The following is a 22332-nucleotide window of genomic DNA, read 5'->3' as shown; positions in this document are numbered from 1 at the left end:
GCATTCTCCTATCAGTAAAATTTTCATGTCAGGTAATTTTTCCCCTTTTTCCCTTACAAGCATAAAAAGATATTTCTCTCCTTGCATTCCTGAGAAATAAAAAGTTATCTGTTCTTCTAGAGATAGGATGGTATTAACTGCTTCTTTCAGGCACAGAACATTTGGCATAATATATTTTTGTAGAGTTTTGTCAAGTAAGCAGTTAGGCAGGATGAATTATCAAAGATAGTCTGGCTTCTTGTTCTTCATGGATGAACAGCCCATTAAATCTCAGATCTTTTATGTGTATGAAGGCTGAAGGTAGAAGGTTAACAGATGGTCTCCCAGTAAAAGATAATTTAACATAAAAAAAATTGCAAAGATTTTTAAAATTCCAAATTTGATTTAGCATTGTTATTGTTATTAAAAATAAATCCTTCACTGAAGTTTTCCCCTTTTTCATTTTTTTAGTCACAAAATTCTTCTCTTGCCTTATTCTCTTCTTAGCCTAAAATCTGCAAGACTTACATGGGATTTCACAAAGCAGGTCCATAAAATTATGACGAAATTAGATTATTTTGTGTCCCTCAGTGCATGTCAGATACATAGCTCTGGTTTGTGGTCAGATACATAGCTCTGTGGCTGACCCTCCAGAGTGACTGGGCAGTGTTTACAATTTACAGAGTAAAGTTAAGAGTTTGTGTCCCTTGCTCTATGTGGCCTGTTCTCTGGTGCCTTTTGCCTCTGATCACAGAGTTCAGAGGCACTCTGAATTCTCAACAAAAACCAGGAAATATTAGTCATGTGAGAATCCAAAGAGTCAGATTACTCCTTGAAAGTGGTCATAACACTAATTCTCTTAAGATGGAATCCTCTTATGGAAAGACTAAGTGAAGGAAACAAGGGAAGGAACTCAGGTCGTTGCTCACCATTTACCTGGAGAAGCCCCTAGCAGAGAAACCACAGGAGAAAAGAATGGGCAACCTGCCTCCATCACCAGATGAAGACAGACCCATATAATCCAAGAAAAGGCTTCCAATAGTAAAAACCAACATTGATGCAAAGGTAGTACTACAGTGTGAGAAAAGCCATAGGGTTAAGTTGGATAGCAATTAGCAACATGTAGGACGAACTGCCCTGGATTGTGTGGCTGGAGGAACAGGAGGAGCAGCACAAGGCCAGAACTGAAGGTTTTATACTGAACAATGCCTGGGTTGCCTGATGAATAAAACTGGGAAGCCATAGGCATTCACTCTATTTTCTCAAAGAAAGATAAATATATTCTTTCTGTAGAGCAAATCAACTCTAAATGACGGAGAAGAAGGAAAGTTTGATGTATGCCCCACTTGCCGGGATTATGAAAGAAAATAACCGACAGGTTGCTGTGACACAGTTACAGGCCAAAAGCCCAGTAAGGTAAACAGATTCAGGCTTTGGTAGGGGTTCCCAGATATTTAGCGAGAAACTACTTGTCATTTCAATTGAAGACGGAATACAAACTGTTCAACTCAAAAGGAGTCTACCACTTTCATATTTCAAAAACCACAGTGAAACTCAAGAGGAAATGACTTGCTTATGGTTTACAAAGCTACTCACCGGCATAACTGTTTACTCATGACTTGTGCCCCTTGCTTTTAGGGAAATTATTATTGTTGAGCAGGGAAAAGGCATTCCAGTGCTTATTGCATTTACAACTTTCCTTTCTTTATTCAATTAACATCTACTGAATAGCCAGTACTAAGTACTACCTACGCTAGATCCTGGTATACTTCTCTGGAAAACCTCAGAAAATAAATATGGCAGATAAGTGGTAACAACTCTGACAATAGGCAAAATATTGAGATCAATCAACTAAAATTATGGACCACCAAGTACAGATTATACGATTAGGAAGAACTGTGATACGAAAACTGGAATGGCATATACAAGTATAATCAGATACCAAAAAAACCATTTTCTGAGAAAAACAAACGGATAAAGAACAAAAAAGGTAAGCAAATACAAGTTGAGTCATTTACTCAAGCTCCTGGGACTTTTGCAACTCAGAACAAAACACAAGCTCGGTAAATCACTGCAGCTTGCAAACAATCGTCTGTGGGTCGCTCTTCCTCAACTTGAATTAAGGAAAAAAGAAATCAGTAAAAGATGTACATTTCCCTGTCCAAATTGTCTTTAGAAGTCAAGAAGAGACGACAATTTTCATTTAGGGGAAGAGAACATTACTTTATAATGCGGTTTTCTTGAGAGAAAAAAATTTAGCTAGCAAACATACCCACCTATTTCAGGATGTCTGGACTTAACTGAGTTTGAGAAAGGTCTAAGTAACAACTGGAAAACGGAGAGAAATAAAAGCAGCTGCTGCAAAGGATAAAACTGATTTTTAAAAAGACATCAGGATTATTATTAAGATGGTATCATAAGCAACACACAAAATTCTTTAAACACAAATCTCATAGTTTTAAATAACTATAGGAGACATAAAGGGAGTTTAAAATGTAACAAGTTCTATGAAATCCATTTGCCATTATCTCATAGAGTTTGAAGTTGGGAATATCCTTTGACTCAGCAGTTCTACTCCTGAACATTTATCTTAGAGAAATAACGTGTACATAAAGAAGCCTGAACAGGAATCTCAGAATTTGTTGTCTGCAGCTTTATATCCAATAACACAAAGACTGGAAACAACCTAAAAAGCCATCAAAAGAAAGTGGTAAATAACCTGTGGTATTTTCACACAACGAAATACAGCTACGATCATAAAGGAATTACAAGTATATGCAAGTGTGACTCTCTAAAATACAATATTGAGGTTTCCTAGGTTCAAGATGGTGGTACAGCAGGAACTTACCTCCTCCAAGGAGCACAATAATCTACACTTAAAAACAAAGCAATTCCTCTGAAGAAGAAATAAGCACTGACGGAGCAGCTTCTGCTCAACAAACCAGCCAGACCGCAAAGAACGGGTAGGAAGGCAGGAGAGATGAAGACACCTTGGGAACCCCACCCCTAAGGCACTGACCAGCAAGTGGGGAGGGATTACTGACCGGCTGGCGCACAGACCCCCCCGCCCCCCGCTCCCCTGCGGCACAGCGGGGGGGGGAAAAAGTGGTTTAAAGGTCATCTAGAATATACATAAAGAAATCCATTTTTCAACTCCAAACAGGAGAACTGAGTGATTCGCCACGGTACTGGAGGCACAGGAGGATCGCCATTTGTTGCGCACGCCCTCCACCTTGACCGCACGATCCAGACACTAGCAAACTCGCCAGGGACGCCCTAGACCCCAAGCCCATACCAGGTCCACAGCTTGCCAACAGGAGTCCCCGCGGCCTGTGCCTTCTCTAGCCATACCTCCAGGACTGGGGCAGCTTGTCTCCCGAAATCCCGACTTCCCGTACCCACTCTAACTACGTACAGCTCCCTTCTCCATGCGGCTTGTCCCTGAGACTTCCCACAGACCACACCCACTTCAGCCACAGCTCCGGGCTCCACTGCGGCTTGTCCTCCGAACTCCCTGTGGCCGGAGCCCGCTCCAACTACAGTTTCAACCAGCCTGCCAAGGTGGTTCGGCGCAGCTTGTCCCTGGGACTCACTGCAAGCAACGTATGTTCCACCTACAAGGCCAACGTGCAGTGTGTCCCCAAGACTCCCCATGACCCAAGGTCGCCATGGCAGCCTTAGTGCAGCTTGGCCCCAGAATCCCGCAGCCTGAGCCAGGCCCAGCCACCCCCCCCCCCAGGTGGCCCTGACAAGGTTTGCCCCTACCCCACAGGAGTCTCCATAGCTTGCACATGCTCCAGTTCTAGCTCCAACTGGCCGGCCAAGGCGGCCGCAGTGCAGCTTGCCTCCAGGTCCTTCTGCAGCCAAGCTCACTCCAGCTCAGCTCCAGCTGGCCTGACAAAGACGCCCCGCACACGCAGTCTATAAAAAGGAAGTTCCTACAGGAGGCCACTCCTTCAAAACTGGGAGAGGCTTGTTTTGCCCAATTCATAGAGACAGTCAAGATGAAAAGACAGAGAAGTATGCTCCAAATGAAAGAAGGCGGGGGGAGGGGGGAACTCTAATGCCAGAAAAAAGAATTAAATGAAACAGGGACAAACAACCTACCAGAAAGGAGTTCAAAACAGTGGTTTTAAAGGTGCTCAATGAACTCGAGAGAAGAATAGAAGAACTCGGTGAGAACTTCACAAAAATATAGAAAATATTTTTAAAAAGCCAATCTGAACTGAGGAACACAATAAATGAAATGAAAAATTCACTAGAGAAAATCGACAAGCAGCAGATTAGATGATGCATAAGAGCAAGTCAGGGAGCTGTAGCACCAAGTAGTGGAAATCATCCAATCAGAACAGCAAAAAGAAACAATAATAATAATAAGCATAATAATAATAAGCATAGTTTAAGAGACCTCTAGGACAAAACAAGTATATCAACATTCAAATCACAGGGATACCAGAAGAGAAAGGGACAGAAAATCTATTCGAAGGAATAATGGCTAAAAAATTCCCTAAGCTGATCAAGGAAATAGACATCCAAGTCCAGGAGGCACAGACAGACCCAGACAAGATGAATCCAAAAAGACCCACACCAAAACATATCATAATTAAAATATCAAAAGTTAAAGGTAAGGAAAGGATCTAAAAAGCAAGAGAAAAGCAGCTAGTTACACACAGGAGATTCCCCATAAGATAATCAACTGATTTTTCAGCAGAAAATCTGCAGGCCAGAAGGGAATGGCATGATATTGTAAAAGTGAAGAACGGGAAAACCTACTGCCAAGAACACTCTACCCAACAAAATTATCATTCAAAATTGAAGAGAGTTAAAGAGTTTCCCATGATCAAGTGGGATTTACACTAGAGATGCAAGGATGGTTCAATATGTGCAAATCAATCGACATGATACGCCACATAAACAAAATGAATGAAAATCATATGATCATCTCAATAGATACAGAAAAAGCATTTGACAAAATTCGACATCCACTTATGATAAAAACTCTCAACAAAGTGGGTATAAAAGGAATATACCTCAACATAATAAAGGCCATATATGACAAACCCACAGCTAACATTATACTCAATGGTGAAAATTGAAATCTTTTCTTCTAAGATCAGAAATTAGAAAGGATGTTCACTCTCACCACTCTTATTCAACATAGTACTATAAATCATTGTCGCAGCACTCAAAAAAGAAATAAATGGTATCCAAATGGGAAAGGAAGAAGTTAAACTGTAAATATTTGCAGATGACATACCACATATAGAAACCAAAAGTTTCTACCAAAAACTATTAGCATATATGAATTCAGTAAAGTTTCAGGATACAAAATTAATATTCAGAAATCTACCGTGTTTCTATACACTAATAATGAACTACCAGGAAGAGAAATTAAAAAAAAAAAAAATCCCATTTACAATTGCATTAAAAAAAAAAAAAATACCTTGGAATAAATTTAACCAAGGAGGTAAAAGAATTGTACTCTGAAAACCATAACATGTTAATGAAAGAAACTGAACAAGACACAAATAAATGGAAGAATATATCATGTTCATGTATTGAAAGAATTAATATTAAAATGTCCATACTACTCAAAGCAATCTCTAGATTCAATGCAATCCTTATTAAAATATTAACGGCATTTTTCACAGAACTAGAAAAAAAAAATCCTAAAATTTATATGGAACCACAAAAGACCCTGAATAGCCAAAGCACTCTTGAAAAAGAAGAACAAAGTTGCAGGTATCATGGTCCCTGATTTCAAAATATACTACAAAACTATAATAATCAATACAATGTGGTACTGGCACAAAAACAGACACATAGATCAATGGAACTGTATAGAGAGCCTAGAAATAAACCCATTCTTAGATGGGCAATTAAACTATAAAGGAGCCAAAATATACAATGGGGAAGACAGTCTCTTCTTCAATAAATGGTGTTGGGAACAGTGAACAGATATGTGCCAAAAAAATTAAAGTATACCACTTTCTTACACCATACACAAAAATAAACTCAGAAGTTGTATTAAATTTATGGATTAAAGACTTAAACATAAGACCTGAAACCACAGAACTAGAATAAAACTGTCATGGTAAACTGTGACATTGCTCTTAGTATTTTTAAAAAATATATCTCCTCAGCAAAGGCAAAAAAAAGCAAAAATAAACAAATGAGAACACATCAAACTAAAAACTTTTGCACAGCGAAGGAAATCGTCAAGATGAAAAGGCAACCCACTGAATGGGAGAAGATATTTGCAAATGACATAGTCAATAATGAGTTAATACCCAAAATACATGAAGAATTTACACAACTCAACATAAAACAACAACAACAAAAAAAAACTCAAACAGTCCAATTAAAAAATGGGCAGAGGACCTGAACAGATACTTCTCCAAAGAAGACAGATACGGATCTCAGACACCTGAAGATGCTCAACATCATTTAATTTGCATCACCAGGTAAATGCAAATTAAAACTACAATGAGATATCACCTCACACCTGTCACAATGGTTATAATCAAAAGATAACAAGTGTTGATGAGGATGTGAACAAAAGGGAACCCTTGTGCACTCTTGGTGGGCTGACACTATGGAAAATGGTATGGAAAACAAATTTTCCTCAAAAATTTGAAAACAGAACTACCATACAAGTCAAGAATTCCACTTCTGGGTATTTATCTCAAGGAAATTAAAATGCTAATTAAAAAACACACACACATGCACCCCTATGTTCACTGCAGCATTGTTTACAATAGCCAAGATATGGAAGCAACCTAGGTGTCTAATGATAAATGAACGAATAAGGAAAATGTGATATGCATGCATGCACGGACAAAACAAGTATATCAACATTCAAATCACAGGGATACCAGAAGAGAAAAGGACAGAAAATCTATTCGAAGGAATAGATTTTCACACACACACACACACACACACACACACACACACAATGGATTATTATTCAGCCATAAAAATGAATCAAATCTTGCCATGTGCAAAATGGACCTAGAGAATATTATGTGAAGTGAAATAAGTAGGACAGAGAAAGATAAATACTATATAATTTCAGTTATATGTGAAATCTAAAAAAACCAAATGAACAAACAAAAAGAAACAAAACAAACTCATAGATACAAAGAACAAACAGACAGTTACCAGAGAAGAGGACAGTGAGGGGATAGGAACAAAAGGGGAAAGAGATTAAGAAGCACAAACTTCCAGTTATAAAATAAGTCAGTTAAAAGTAAGCCAGAGGGATGTAAGGTACAGCATCGGGAATAGTCCATAATATCATAAAAACTTTGTACAGTGAGAGATGGTTACTAGACTTACTGTGGTGATAACTTCCTAAAGCATATAAATGTTGAATTACTATGTGGTACATGTGAAACTAATATAATATTGTATGTCAGCTATAATTAAAAATAAATTTAAAATCATGATGTTGAACAGCAAAAATAAGTGTTGCATAAGAAAACATACAGCATTATATTATTTATATAAAATTCAAAAACAAGCAAAACAATGCAGGTGATATAGAAATATGTGAAAAATATAAGGAAAAACAAGGAAATAATTAAGTCAGCCTTCAGGATTGTGTTGGGGAGTTAATGAGAGGTGATGGAATCTGAGCCAGGAACAAGGCACCAAGTCTATCTCCCAAGCTAGTGGTAGGTATTCAGTGATTCATGTTAATGTTATTCTTTGCATCTTATTCACAGTTATAAATATGCCCTGTATATACATAGCATTTTCAAAATACTATGGGGGTTGCTTATTTTTTAAAAAAGCTCTCAGAAATAATGCTGTATTTAATAAACTGTTTTAAAAGTACTTTTTAAGTACCTGCAAGTAACAAGTACCTAGCATGCACTCAGGACAATATAAAACTCTCTCTTTAATTCACACAACAGCTCTAAGATAAATATTTTCATCCTTAGTTTATGTATTAGGAAACTGAGATTCAGTGTTGTTACATAGGTTGCCCAATCTTACACAGTTAGCAGAGTTGGGATTTAAACCATATCCAACTCTAAAAACCATGGTACAACTGTAGATAAGACTGTCTAAAATACAATAGCAAAAATAAATTTCCAACACAAAATGAAACTGATTTGTTATACTACAGTTTACTATTTTCATTCATCTTAGCATTTAAAATGCATCTGTAGATCATATTATAATAGTTTGTATTAATTTTATTTCACAGTACACCTCTCTATTACTTTATAATCATAATTTACCCTTAAACTCTATAAATTTTAAAACTGACAACAGACACCAATTATGTTTATGGAAAGTCTCAATTTGGCTGTACTTCTTTTCGTAACTTGAACTTCTCTAAGACTGGAAGTTTAGCTGTTGGTAGGCTAAAACTTAGCACTCACATTTCACCACCCTCCCATCAGGGATTCAACTTAGAAATGACTCACTCCCACCCTTTCTTTCCTGATCTCTTCCAATCATACTTCAAAACCTAATTTTAAACACACGCAGGAAACCTGATTAATACCACCTGGCTTTCTCTACTCCATTAACTCTGGGCCTCTTCAGCACACATACAACAGAACTCATTTATATAATTATTTATCAGCTTTTTATTTTGTTGTTTTTCTTTATATGTGTGACCATCCTACAAGAACCAGTGATAAGAGTTTACATGTTTATTTCTTCTGAGCTATGCTCTAACTTCTTCCCCCAAAGCACCACCTACTGAACTGTGCTCTGTAAACAGTAGTCACTTAATAAATGCTGATTGACTTACTACAGTGGAACAATTCGCCTCTGGTATTTCTCAATATCCCAGTGAATCCTCCACATCTATAAACATGCTGGAGATGATACCAGGTACTGCTAGAGGCTTGGGGTCTTCCTGTGTGTGCCTGGGACAAGAAAAACACAGAAAGAGACCAAAGACAGTCAGGAGAAACACAGAGAGGAAACATGAAAATAAACAGAGGATAGAATAAAGAATGAGAGGAGCAAAAGAGTCAGGAGTTATGGAGAGATAAAGCAGCCAGAGACATTCAGAGACAAGGGGAAGTCAGCAATCTGAACTTGGGTTTGGGTTTGAAAACCACATTTTTGGTACTATTTATTCATGTAATAGGTGACCTTATGTTACTAAATTTATGATATAATCAACCATTTCAAAGTTATCTCTAAGGTTTTTCTGAGCTTATATCTTTGTTAAACTTCATCTTTATACTGTCTCACCTTTGGATGCATAAACATAGATGCAAACATAATACAGCAACCCAGTGGTAAATAAAAAAATATTTTTCCAATTCTCCAATTTAGAAAATGGTTACTTCAGAGAAGTAATGTGACTTGACTAAGACTACAAGTACGTACATAATAATTGGGGCCCCAAAGCTTCTGATTCCAAAATCCAGTGCTTTTTCTGATATCCTATGTTGTCTCTTTTAGAAATAAATCATATATAAATACAAACTGTTTTATAAAATAAAATCCAAACTACACATTCAAGATAAAATCTTCTATCTTTTGGGGCACTGAACTATTCAGGTTATTCACTAAGATACTTTACCTCGAGGCTTCATTTATTTTAAAAATCTATCAGGAAAAATAAATCAAAATAAAAATATATCAGGATAGACATTTTTAAACAAATAAAATTAAGTGAGCACCCACTTGACAAAATTTTAACATTTAAAAAAGCTATAGTTAGTTCATTGTTTTTACAACTTTGTAAATTCAAAGTCTTAATGATTCAACAAATTTCAGCTGAAAGATCAAAAGATGTTCTATATTTCAATAAATTCTAAATACTAGTAAATTTGTCTCAAACTTGTTCTCTCATAATATCTCACCTAAGGTCTTATACTGTAATTCAATTTCAGGGTAGTATACACAGTAGAAATGATTTAATGCACCATTCCCTGTAAGCACAGTATTTTCTCTTGAGGAATACTTATAGTCTTTTAAATAATCATGCCCTTTTGGAAGCAATCAATGTAATTGCTAGAAAAGCTCCTCTGATAGAAGTGTAAGCATGTTATTGGATTTCACAGCATGACAAGATAATAAGAATACAAAGAAATTTCTACTCAAGTGTGCATCAATATATTTTCCCATGTTCAGTACTTTTTAAGCCGGAAGTTTTCAAATAAGGCCTAAAGTATAGTACTGCTCTGCCCTCTAGTGATTGCCTATGTTTTGCTAACTAAATGCTTTTATTTTTTTTAATTGCTTTTTGAGCAAAACTTAGGATTTAAATATACATATATATACACAATGGTGCTTTTTCATCATGAGTAGTAAACAGAGAATCCTAGCCAACTTTCAAGATATGGTTTGTGATATGAACACAATGCAAAAAGACACAATTTCTTTTCGTAGGTAAGTTTGACCTACGTATTGCAAACGAAAAATAAAAGACAACATAATCTATTCTAATCCTTATTCATACTTTTATACTAAAAAATCTATTCAGTTTCTTTGCTTAAAACTTTACAAATTTAATAACTATAAATCCCAAATTGGTTAATTCTATTATTTTGGAGACTGAGATATCTACACATAGATGAGCAATTTTCTACTAATTATAACAGAAAAATATGCTTAATAAAAAATCATATTGAACATCATTTGCCCTTAATTGTTCAACTGGCAATTTAAGATTTTCCTGAATCTCACTCTTGTCATTAGGAAATTGTCACTTTGAATGTGGAAACATTAATCAAGGACGCCAGTTAAGACAGTTATTATACAGAGATTCACCCTAGGATTTTGAAGAGAACTTCCCTCTTAGTTTTTCTTGCCATAAACCTCTTGCAAGAAGCCAATGCATTTCTAGAACGAGATTTCTACTCTTACTAATCCCAAGTGTATTGCTTCTGTGTCTATGCACTTGTGTTAAAAATAAACATTCCATTTGTACATGTGAATGTAAAAGGTTACCTGAACATGTAAAGACAATCCATAAGCAGTATGGTGGTGTGGTTAGGAGCACAAATACTGAATCCAAACTGCCAGTGTTTGAATTCCAACTCTGTCACTTACTTTTGACCTTAGGCAGATTATTTAACCTCTGTGTACTTCAGTTCCCTCATCTACAAAAGGAGAATAAAAAGTGATACCTACCAATAATAACGTTTTATTATTTTGATAGGTATTTGGCTCACACAGGTGTGTGCATTTATCAAAACAGAGAGAATATACATTTAAGATTGTGTATTACCCTAAATTAAGTTTTACATCAAAAGAAAAAACTTTACACAAATACTGAACTCTAGTTAGTAATACACATGCTAAAGTTTTTAGAGCAAGTATATAGTGATGTCTATAATTTACTTTCAAATGCGTCAAAAAAATAAAACGACGATGAATGGATTCTAGATATTTAATAAAATAAGTATAGGAAAATGCTAATGGCTGACCTAGGTGGTGAGTATATGAGTGTGTAATATATATGCTTGAAAGTTTCATAATAAAAAGGAGGAAATACCTCTACCTCTCATAGAGCTGACATGAAGATTAAATATGTATACATAACAGTATTAAATACAAAGAAAAGTGCTCATGATCAACAACAATGAATAGCAATATATCTAAACAAATGAAAATGATTATTCTTCCCTAGGTGGAGGAAATGGGTAAGAAAGTAATGGAGCATTGAGCTTCCAAATTGGAGTAGTTGCCATCAAGGGTGCTAAAGCTCAAATTTCAAATACATCAGAAAATGGCATAGGCTATGTCAAGAACATTGTCTTTGAAAATCAGAAAGAACTGATTTGAAACCTGGCTCTGTTCATAATTAGCAAAAAAGCTCAGACAATTTATAATGCCCTGGGCCTCAGAATGATGATACCTACATCTAAGGGTCATTGTGAAGATCAGAAAAAAAGAAATACACACACACATACACACAGAGAGATACTAATACATAAAATCCAAATAGTAACAATTGCAGTTTTCATCATTATAATCGGTATTAGTACTTAGGGTGAGTCTTGTCTACTCTTAGAACTATTCTCTGTACATGGAAAGAGAAGTGACTACGTATCTGATTCTAACCTAGAAATTTCATATGCAGGTGTCCCTACTATGAGGAGCTTTCTAAATGATCTTTATTAGGACAGTACAGCCTTATTTAAAGTCTAACTGTACTTGGTGTAAAAGAAGAGCTGGTAATGACAGAGAATTCATTAATCATCCCTTTATAAAAACAATTAAGTACAAATCCTACAGAGGAGGCATTTAGAAACTATGTTTGCTGATGATATTTTAAAGAAAGTCATGTCAGTGCATTTGAAGAAAAGATATTAGCTTGGATAAGTTTTGATTTGAACAGTCTAAGGTAACATATTTAAAGAAAAGAATATTAAAGTATACTTAAAGAAGGTGTATGCTATGATTCCAGGGAGTGAGTCTGTAAATCATTATAGATTAATTCATGAAGACAGTAGCTCGACATATAGCTTCAATTAAAGAGAAAATCAAAAACTTGGCAGTGAAAGGGGCTGCTTTCTCCAAAAGACCTAACCCAAATGCCTTTTTTATGCATTTAGATGTCTCTATATTTTTCAACATTTGTGTTGAAAACTCTTTCCTCATCTTCCTCGGTCCTACACTTTATTGATTTTCCTACCATAGATTATTTTTCTTTCTCTTATATTTCTCTTAACAAAGAATAGTATGTGTTTTCAAAAGTTCTTAGCCACATTTTTTACTTTCACCAATTTTCAAGTTTCAGTTCTACCTCTCAAGCTATACCTGTCTTCAGCCTGAATCTCTTCCAAACTCGCCTCAAATTTGTTACCACATCCTATACATAATCATATGGATATCTCCACAGTTCAAATCCGATCCATCTCAAACTTCACCTCCCCATCCCACAAATCAGTTTCTATGACTGTTTCTCTACTTTTGGATGTAGTGTATTCTGAATGCCTACTTAAATGTAAATCCTATCTTTGACTGCCTTTTCAACACTCCCCCACTGCTTTCCTCCTCCTTATGGTTCCCCTTCAAACCTCCAACACAAGTTCAAGTCAAATTGCCAAGTTCTATAGATTAGTAATTTGATTTAGGTGACAGGACAGAATTTGTATTCTTTGAGAAACAGTGAAAGCTAGATTTATAATCACTAAATAAATACTCACAGACACAGACACACACAGGCTAAATAGTAGTAAGCGTCCAGCATTTGAGAAAATCTTCAGTGAAGGAATCATTAAAACTGAGTATCTAACAATTTTTGCCCTAAGAGTTGGGAAAAGACTCACTTCATTCAGTAAGTTGTACATCTTAATCCAAATATCTTGAGATACATCCAGACAGGGTATAACCTTCATAATGTCTTTCATAGTGGTCTCATTTATAACTCTCAAATCTTATTAAAAGAACAAATTTCTTTTTACCTAGGATAGCTAAAGAATCCAAATCAAACTCTCCAATACCTACCTCTTCTCCCTTCCAATCCATCCCATTTATATCATCTGCTCAAAATTTTCTCAAAATTTTTCAGTAGTTCATCTGCCTTGAGGGGGAGAAAAAAACATAAACTCACCCAGATATTCAAGGTCCTCTGACATCTGGCTTTTCACCGAAGTTTCCCATGCCACCTTTACACATATCCCATCCAAATGGCAAAAAGGGCCCAATTGTCTTCTCCAGATTTCTCCTGTGTTTCCCCCTCTGGGAAGTCTTCCTTGATATTCCTGCCTGGGAACTCTTAATGACATTTGTCTATCTCTCCTTTCTCTATCTAATTAGATTTGCCTTCTATTATCATATCGTGACCCCAATTGTGTCTAACACCTTGCACACAATAATAAATATTAGATAAATAGAGGAACAGAAAGTAGGTTACTTTATCTTCAAATAAAACATTTTCCAATGAGATTACTGTAGGAAGTTCAGCTTCTAAAACGGAATACAACAGAGTTGAAGAAAGAATTCAAACACTCTTACAGGTGGGCAAGAATGATTTAGAATTTCAATATATGATAATAACTGAAAAAGTACATAATTAAGGCCTATTAAATCCATGTTTGTTATGGTTAGAATGTTCACATATTCAACTAGGAAAAGGTCAAATTCTTATAAAACCACAAATACTTAACACACACATGCTAACTTATATATAGAGCAGCTTTTAGAAGGAAAAGGAAGCAAGGGTATTCTTGTAGATGACACTAAGGTACTTTCAAAACAAGTTTAACTATATTAATTATAGAGAGATCTTAAAAATTAATAAATAAAAGTTACTGATCCTAGGGACAAAAGACCAAGTTGTAGTGCATGAAAAGAAAATTATTAAAAGTAAATGCTTTCACTGAGGTAGCATTTTCTGCAAATGTAGAAAAATACTTTCTTCTCTTAGATCAATTAATTGTGAAATGCTAAACCACTGACCTAAAATGAAGGAAAATCTTGCTTTTTTAAATCTAGTTTATGAATAAACTAGCAAAGTAAGGTCATGACTGAATTAGCTATTTCATTTTTAAAAAAATTTTATAGCTATCAGGTTGAGATTATCAATTTACAACAACAGCTCTTGTACTTTAAAATTAAAAATTCGTAATACTGCTCCCTGTTTTGTTAAAATAATTAGTTTGAAGAAAATTAAGATTATAAAAATTTACCGTTATGCTTATATAATTTATTTGTTTGGGGTGATAATTTTGTTTGTACCAATAGTATAAAGCAATAATATTCCTAGAGTAACCATAGTCCACTGAATTACAGATGGCTTATTGCCTAATATTTTTATATATTTGAGCTTTGATTGGGCTATTTTTAATAAAACTGAAAAATAAATTGAGGAAAGTATAATTAATATTAAACTATCATTTTAGAAAATATTTTAAGATATCTAACAATATAAAGATTAAATGTTATTTCCTAATGATTTAAAACAAGTCTATCCTGAATACAATTCAACTCCCAATATAACAAAGATATGCAATTTGAAGCCAGATGTTTCCCTTGTTGTGAATGAAGACAATACGTGCTTCAAATTTAATTTCAAGGAACAGTTAAGCTGCAAAAACATCAAATGCCACTTTTGACCTACTGTCCCTTTTGAGAACAAACACATTTCTTAATGGCCCTGCTATGTGCTGGGTTAGCATTGCACCCTCCAGCGCTTTTAATCCTCATAACAATCTTACATGGTTGGTATTCATCTCATTACACAATGACGCTAAGTAACTTTCCCATGTCCCAACCACAGTAAACAACTGAGTTAGATTTTGTCTTATCTTGGGCCCATCTGATTCCACAGCCCATGCCTCTGAGATCAAGAGACAACTCAAAAAAAAAAAAAAAAAAAAGGTAATCCATTTAAAACTGTCTCTTACAAAGAAATCTTTAAGTTTCTGCCTATCCATCCATATTAATCTCAAGGATGCAATATTTACTATCTAGAGGCAAGAAAAAGGGTGTTTATAAGCATTACAAAGTAAAAGTTCTAAAATTTTCCACAGGCACATTATAAACTCTAATGTATGAAATATTTTATTACGATAGAAATAATTGGTAAAAAAAAATTCTATGATTTTGATGATTAAGTAAAAACTCATAAAGAGACATAACTGGGGCACCTTTACCATTACTAAGATATAACAGCCTTATTATTCACTCTAAAAAGTGAAAGTCTCAGTGAATAATAAAGGCAACACCTATCATTTTAACAGGAACAACTAAACTTTCAAACCTGAAAATTTTATCATTCCTATAAGTGTTCATTCACTTCACCAAATGAACTGAAAGATGAGCTGTGTACGCTTCATCAAATGACAGGAGAAAATAAGTGCTAAGGAAAGAAGTCTGGTATTTTAAAAAGGAAACTGTCAGTGGCTGCTCATTTCAAACTTTTCTCTATTATGTCTTTTATAATATACCTACTTGATGACTTGGTTACGCTAAAAATGCTGAAAACATAGTGTATATTCAAAAACTATACTGAAGATATGGTTCAGAGTTTCATGTACATGTTCAGAGTGGGGCCTAGATGAAAAGATGGGCACAGACCACTCTGCACATCAATAGACCTCACATTTTGTAGGTTTTGCCATTTCTCTAATCCTGCAATTCTTCATTGTAATTAGTGTGGCATAACTGAAAATGATTAGGACAGGGTTTGCCACATCTACAGTAGCTTTTTATTATTTAAGGCTTGTTTAGTAGCCAGTTCCTCCCTATCTGGCTGGCTTTCTCTAGAAACCTGTGCACTCACTGTAAGTGCCTATATAGTAATGGTTTTAGTCCCTTAAAACATTACCGTAAGTGCAATACTTCTGCCATGAAGAGACACTTGGTAATAAATGGTCTTACTATAAATTCATCGACTTCTTAAAAAGAGTATATAACCACAACATAGGCAGAACAATTGCAAACTAAACTAAGCAGGCTTATTTAGAGAAGTCAATATAAAACCAAAACACAATATTCTTATCTATCATTTTTATAGACCCATTTGAATACAAAAATATCCTAAAAATATCCGTACCACACCCCCATCCCACTGGAATAAAACACCTAAAAGTATACGTCAGTCAACTTTTTCTGGTACACATTAACTAAATCCAGGTACTATACAGCATCTCTTAAAGCCTAGCCTGAACCAATTTGCCTATCTTAAATCTTATAACCCTCACCATGTGCTAGGGCCATTGGAGCGCTAGAGAAGCACCCGACAGAAGGCTTACATGTCTTTACAAACCCTTGCTGACTCGGTGTGCACTACAAATGAGCCAAAATGAGCCAAAAGGTACCCAGAATTTTTTTGCTGCTCATTTTAAGGTCTTAAACCTGCTAACATTTACTGATTATAGGACTTAACTACAAACTCAAAGGCACAGAGGGACTTTTATTTTTGAAGAACACATTTTTCCCTGAACTCAGACTGGGAAAAATAATTCTTTCCAGGTAGACCAGGAAATGCTTATGACAACCAAGTTCAATGGAATGCAGGATTAATGAAAAATGAACTCCTGTAATACCAATTTGACAAATGTTTACTGAGCACCTTCCACATGACAGACACTGCTTCTAGGTTTTGGGGATACAACCATGAAGAAAATATTCGCTAGTGTAAACAAGTCCTTTAGCTTCTTAAAGAGGTTATATGAAAAACTACATGCACACACTAATATACACAACACTCACATATGTATATACAGAATATCCAGTAAATGTAGCACATATCTTATACTAAAATGCACAGAAATTCTGAGAGAAATGTTATGAGAAATTTTCCCCCATTAGATTCATTTTCCTGGAGAAACACACGTCTCTATAATATAGATCAGAGGGAATACAGACTTTGATATAAAAATACTTAATTTCTCCACTATCTTTCAGAGTAGTATTAAAACATGAGATGAAATCATTCCTGAATTTATTTATACTGTCCTTAACTAGTAGATTTCACAATCAATAGATTGATCCTACTGTTGAGACGGCATACACTGCTAAAATGTATTATCTATAAGGTTGTGAGTTTGAGTCATTCTGTTCGGCTTTTTAGGGAAACTGAAATCAAAAACAGATGAAAAAGTTAAGATATATTTCAACTAATTAAACTGACATTCACAAAACTAAATCACTGCTCACTAGCTTATCCTTTAGTCTATAAACATACAAGATGGGATGATAAATTTACAAATCGATTTAAAATTATTTTTATAGAAATGTTTAAGTCTCAAAGGTTCATTTCCTTTTGATTTTGTTTTAGATAGGCATCAAATCACCAGAAACTATTCTAGCAATAGAACATACTTTAAAAAAAAATGTTCAAATATAAAACTAAGAGTTGAACCTAATTCGATATCCAATAAGTAAATGCACTATTTACCCACTACTAATCCCAATCATCCATCAAAAACATACTACCATAAAAGAAAGAAAGAAAGAAAAAAAGAAAGAAAGAAAGAAAGAAAGAAAGAAAAAAGAAAGAAAGAAAGAAAGAAAAGAAAGGAAAAGAAAGGAAAAGAAAGGAAAAGAAAAGAAAAGAAAAGAAAAGAAAAGAAAAGAAAAGAAAAGAAAAGAAAAGAAAAAAGGAAAAAAAGTTCTATACATTGGATGAAGTGCACTTAAATGACTGAGAAAACCAAACAACCATTACTAACTTAAGAGCTGCTTTCAAAAGAAAGGCAAAGGGGAAAAGGGAAAAGACAGGGGCGGGAGCGGGGGTGGTGGGGAGGCAAGACAATAAACAGGTAGATACGACGGATTCAGGGATCCTTAAATTCTGGTGGCATTATTTCAAATACACAATCTTTTCTTTCTGTTTACCAAAATCTTAAGTACATATCATTCTGTGTTTGAATTCACAACTGATTCACAAAGTAAAAAAATAACTGCCTTGAAAAATGTAAACTGGTTTGATTACAGTAAGCAGAAACAGGTATAACCCGAGTCATTCTCTTATTCCTCAACCTAATTTTCAAATACATTCTATTCCTAGATAACAACAAATACACATGGAAATTAATTTTTACAATTTGTAACCCCTCCATTATACAAAACACTCTGATTTCTAAGTTTTTAGACTTGATTTCTTTCCTTGTAAGAAACTCATTTTCATGCAGTTACTTCAAAGTGGAAGAAATATGAATTCAGTAATTTCAAATGCCTCCTGTCTCAAAGATGCAAAGATATTTTTAGAATCTTAGATGACTATAATAAACCAGGTTTTCTTGTTTATAAATTAAATAATATAGAGAGTATTTTAACTTTCACTTGGTACAAACAGTTGCCTCTGTTATGGACTGAATTGGTTGCCCTCAAATTCATTTGTCAAAGCCCCAAAACCCAATGTGACTGACTGTATTTGCAGATAGAGCCTATAAGTAGGTAAGGGTTAAGTTAAGGTCATTAGAGTGGGGCCATTATCCAAAAGAACTGGTGTCCTTATTAGAAGAGGAAGAAGGACAGTTTCTTTCACACACAGAGAAAAGGTCATGTGAGGGCATTTGACAAAAACAGAATTTATCCACACCTTGATCATATATTTCTAGACTCCAGAACTGTGAAAAAAATATCTGTTGTTTAAGCCACCCAGTCTGTGGTATTTTCTTATGGCGGCCCAAGCAGACTATAATTTCTAAAAATGAAGAGCTTATATTTTTGAGATAGTTTTACTCTACCAATAATTCAGCATATGAACAATTAATAGTTACAAAGGTGATCCATTTATAAAAAAGAGAGACTGGAACAACTTGAAGAACAAGTCACCCAAAATATTTTTTATATATGTGTGATTCTAAATAACAAATGAAAAGCTTTGAACTATAAGAGATATGATATCACCATGCTATGCTTGATTCTGAGAGTACAAGGGGACAATGTCTATAGAGAAGTCCCTATAAGAGTCTAAATAATTTAAACTTCTTTGGAAAATCATAACAAAAAAATCTTGAAATAGAAATGACAATTCTTTTAAAACCAACAGCATTTGCCATATAGGGTAAAGAAAATTTCAGTAGCACTATCTCCTCCTTGTACCTTGCCTCAAGATTACATAAGATTTTATTTCTTTGATGCTGACCTCATTAATATTCAGGGTAAAGGCCATATGTCCACATTTGGCAGTCATTCTGTCCTTAGGACCTCTACAGCCTCAGTGACCAGAACTGAATTATTAGATCATAGGGTAGCTAATATTTCTACAGGATTCACCCTTTCAATGATAAGGATAAAGTTACTTTCAATTTTCAGTAAACCAGAAGAATACATAGCTTCTTATGCTTTCAGAACAAATTTTTTTTTTCTTTTATGCCTACATCACCTAGTCTTCCTAGGTGGTCTCCCATCCAAGTACTAACCAGGCCCGACCCGACTCTGCTTAGCTTCCGAGATCAGACATCGGGCTTGTTCAGGGTAGCATGGCCGAAGACCATGGACCGTGGCTCCACTGGGGCGTGAACCCAGGACCTTCTGCATGCAAAGCAGATGTGCTAACTGCTACACTATGGAACCATGTCCGGACAATTTATTTTTTTTTAATCTTGGAGGTAGGGGTGTGTGTGTGTGTTTATACAAACGCATACAGTTTAGATATAAATACCCTGTTAGATGTTTTAAAGATATTTTATAGTGTATTCAAGATTCATGAATCTTAATCACATTTTTCTTTAATTTCCATTCCTTGAGTGCTTCCCACATGCCAGGCACTGTATCAGGCACTTGACATAATTACCTCATTTAATTATCATAATCCCACAAGGTAGAGAGAGGTCATTATCTCATAAGAGGAGAAAACATAATTTCAGAGAGGTTAAATAATTGCCCAAATTCTTTCAATTAAAATGTACTATGTTTCTCTGAATCCACATGCCTAAAAATTTTCCTTTCCCCCAATTTAAAGGAACTAATAAACTATCAAAGAAAGCATTGTTTATATACTCTTAGATTTTAAATCATCTTAATACACACAGGTCTGGTAGCAATGTTTTTTTATAATACCTGTGGAATTAATTAAATCGACATTGGCTAAGGAGTTCTACGTGCCCAGTAAATTTCTAGAAGACTTAGGAGACAATGAAGCAGCGACACTGTATAGTGAATATGACCTCAGGTGGAGTATCTTAGAAAACTCCTAGAATATAACTGTTAGTCTCCCTATAGTTTCCAAAATCTTTCTCTCTAGAATGGTTTTTTTTTAAAACTGATCTTAAGTAGAGGTATTTGGCTACTGTTATCTGGTAAAATTATTATATTACTACGGGAGAAAGCCAAGTACCCATTTTCTCATTCTTTTCCTTTATCATATTAGATAATATCTGTCAAAGTTCTGTAACCTGTTAAACATAGGTAAGCAATTATTATGAATATTATCATTATTTCACTTCTCTAATTCTGGATGCAAACAGCAGGGGGTCAAGTGTATAGTAATTTTCATTCATTTTAAAAGTACTTATAAAAACAACAATGTAAGGCTATTATATACAGGAGAAACCCTCACTGCATAGTGGAAAAGGTTCTAATGTTCAAAATATCAAGAAACTCTTTCATACGCAGTAAACTATTTGACATTGCTCTTAGTACTATTTTTTTTTAATACATTTTCTTGGGCAAGGGAACAAAAGAAAAAATCAAATGGGACTACATCAAACTAAAAAGTTTTTGCACAGCAGAGGAAATTATGAACAAAACAAAAAGACAACCTACCAAATGGGAGAAGATATTCACCAATAATACATCCAATAAGGCGTAAATGTCCAAATATATAAAGAACTCATGTAACTTAATGCCAAAAAAACAAACAATCCAATTAAAAACTGGGCAGAGGCCCTGAATAGACATTTCTCCAAAGAAGATATACAGATGGCCAACAGACCTATGAAAAGATGCTCAACATTGCTAATCAGCAGAGAAATGCAAATTAAAACCACCATGAGGTAATATATCACATCTGTCAGAATGGTTATCATCAATACATCAATGAACAAGTGTTGCTCAGGATGTGGAGAAAAGGGAACCCTCAAAGCACTGTCAGTAGGATTGCAAATTACAGCCATTATGGAAAACAGTCTGGAGTTCCTCAAAAAATTAAAAATAGAACTACCTTATCATCCACCAATTCCACTGCTGGTTATTTATCCTAAGAAATCCAAAACACTAATTTGAAAAGATATATGTATCCCAATGTTCACTGCAGCATTATTTACAATAGCAAAAGACTGAATAAAGAAAATGTGGTACATATATGTAATGCAATATTATTCGGCCATGAAAAAGAATGAAATCTTACCATTTGCCCAAAATAGAGGAGGACCTAGCAGACATTATGCTAAGTGAAATAAATCAGACCAAGACAGACAAATGCCATATGATTTCACTTATATGTGGAATCTAAAGAACAAAATAAACGAACAGAAACAGATTCAGATACAGAGAACAAACTGATGGTTGCCAGATGGTGAAGAAGGTGAAAAAGGTGACAAGATTAAGTAGTACAAATTGATAGTTATAAAATAGTCATGGGGAAGTAAAGTACAGCATAAGGAATATAGTCAATAATATTGTAATAACTGTGTGTGGTGTCAGCTGGGTGCGAGACTTATGGGGGATCACTGCAAGTTATATAAATGTATAACCACGATATTTTATACCTGAAACTAATATAGTATTGAATGTCAACTGTAATTAAAAAATAATAATAATAATTTTAAAAACCTCTTGAATTATATCAATTCCTCATTCCTTAAAATGTGTCACGGATAAGGTATCATAGTTCACTGTGTTCCATTAACAACAAAAGGATTCATGGTCAAATAATTTTACATGTTAAACAGATACATTTACCACAGGACTTCTTGGAAGCTTAATATACTATATGTATTCTGTCTCTCTAGAAGAGCTATAAATGGG

General features: G+C 34.8%; 1 protein-coding gene across 11 annotated transcripts in view; it reads right to left on the bottom strand.

The window, feature by feature from the left end:
- The window catches only part of BBX (BBX high mobility group box domain containing), a 245057-nt gene that overhangs the window by 123037 nt on the left and 99688 nt on the right, over positions 1-22332 (bottom strand). For 3 of the 11 annotated variants that reach the window (XM_039856883.1, XM_039856888.1, XM_039856885.1), the window contains one exon: positions 8750-8867. The exons of the other annotated variants lie outside the window; for them this stretch is intronic. The gene's annotated coding sequence lies outside the window, so the exon portion shown is untranslated. The remainder of the gene's footprint in view (positions 1-8749; positions 8868-22332) is intronic. 11 annotated transcript variants of the gene reach the window in all.

The sequence above is a fragment of the Pteropus medius genome, unplaced genomic scaffold (genome assembly GCF_902729225.1).
Source record: "Pteropus medius unplaced genomic scaffold, Ma_sr-lr_union100, whole genome shotgun sequence".
Taxonomy (NCBI): domain Eukaryota; kingdom Metazoa; phylum Chordata; class Mammalia; order Chiroptera; family Pteropodidae; genus Pteropus; species Pteropus medius.
The sequence above is the reverse complement of the archived record's forward strand: the minus strand, read 5'-3'. Positions and strand labels throughout refer to the sequence as shown.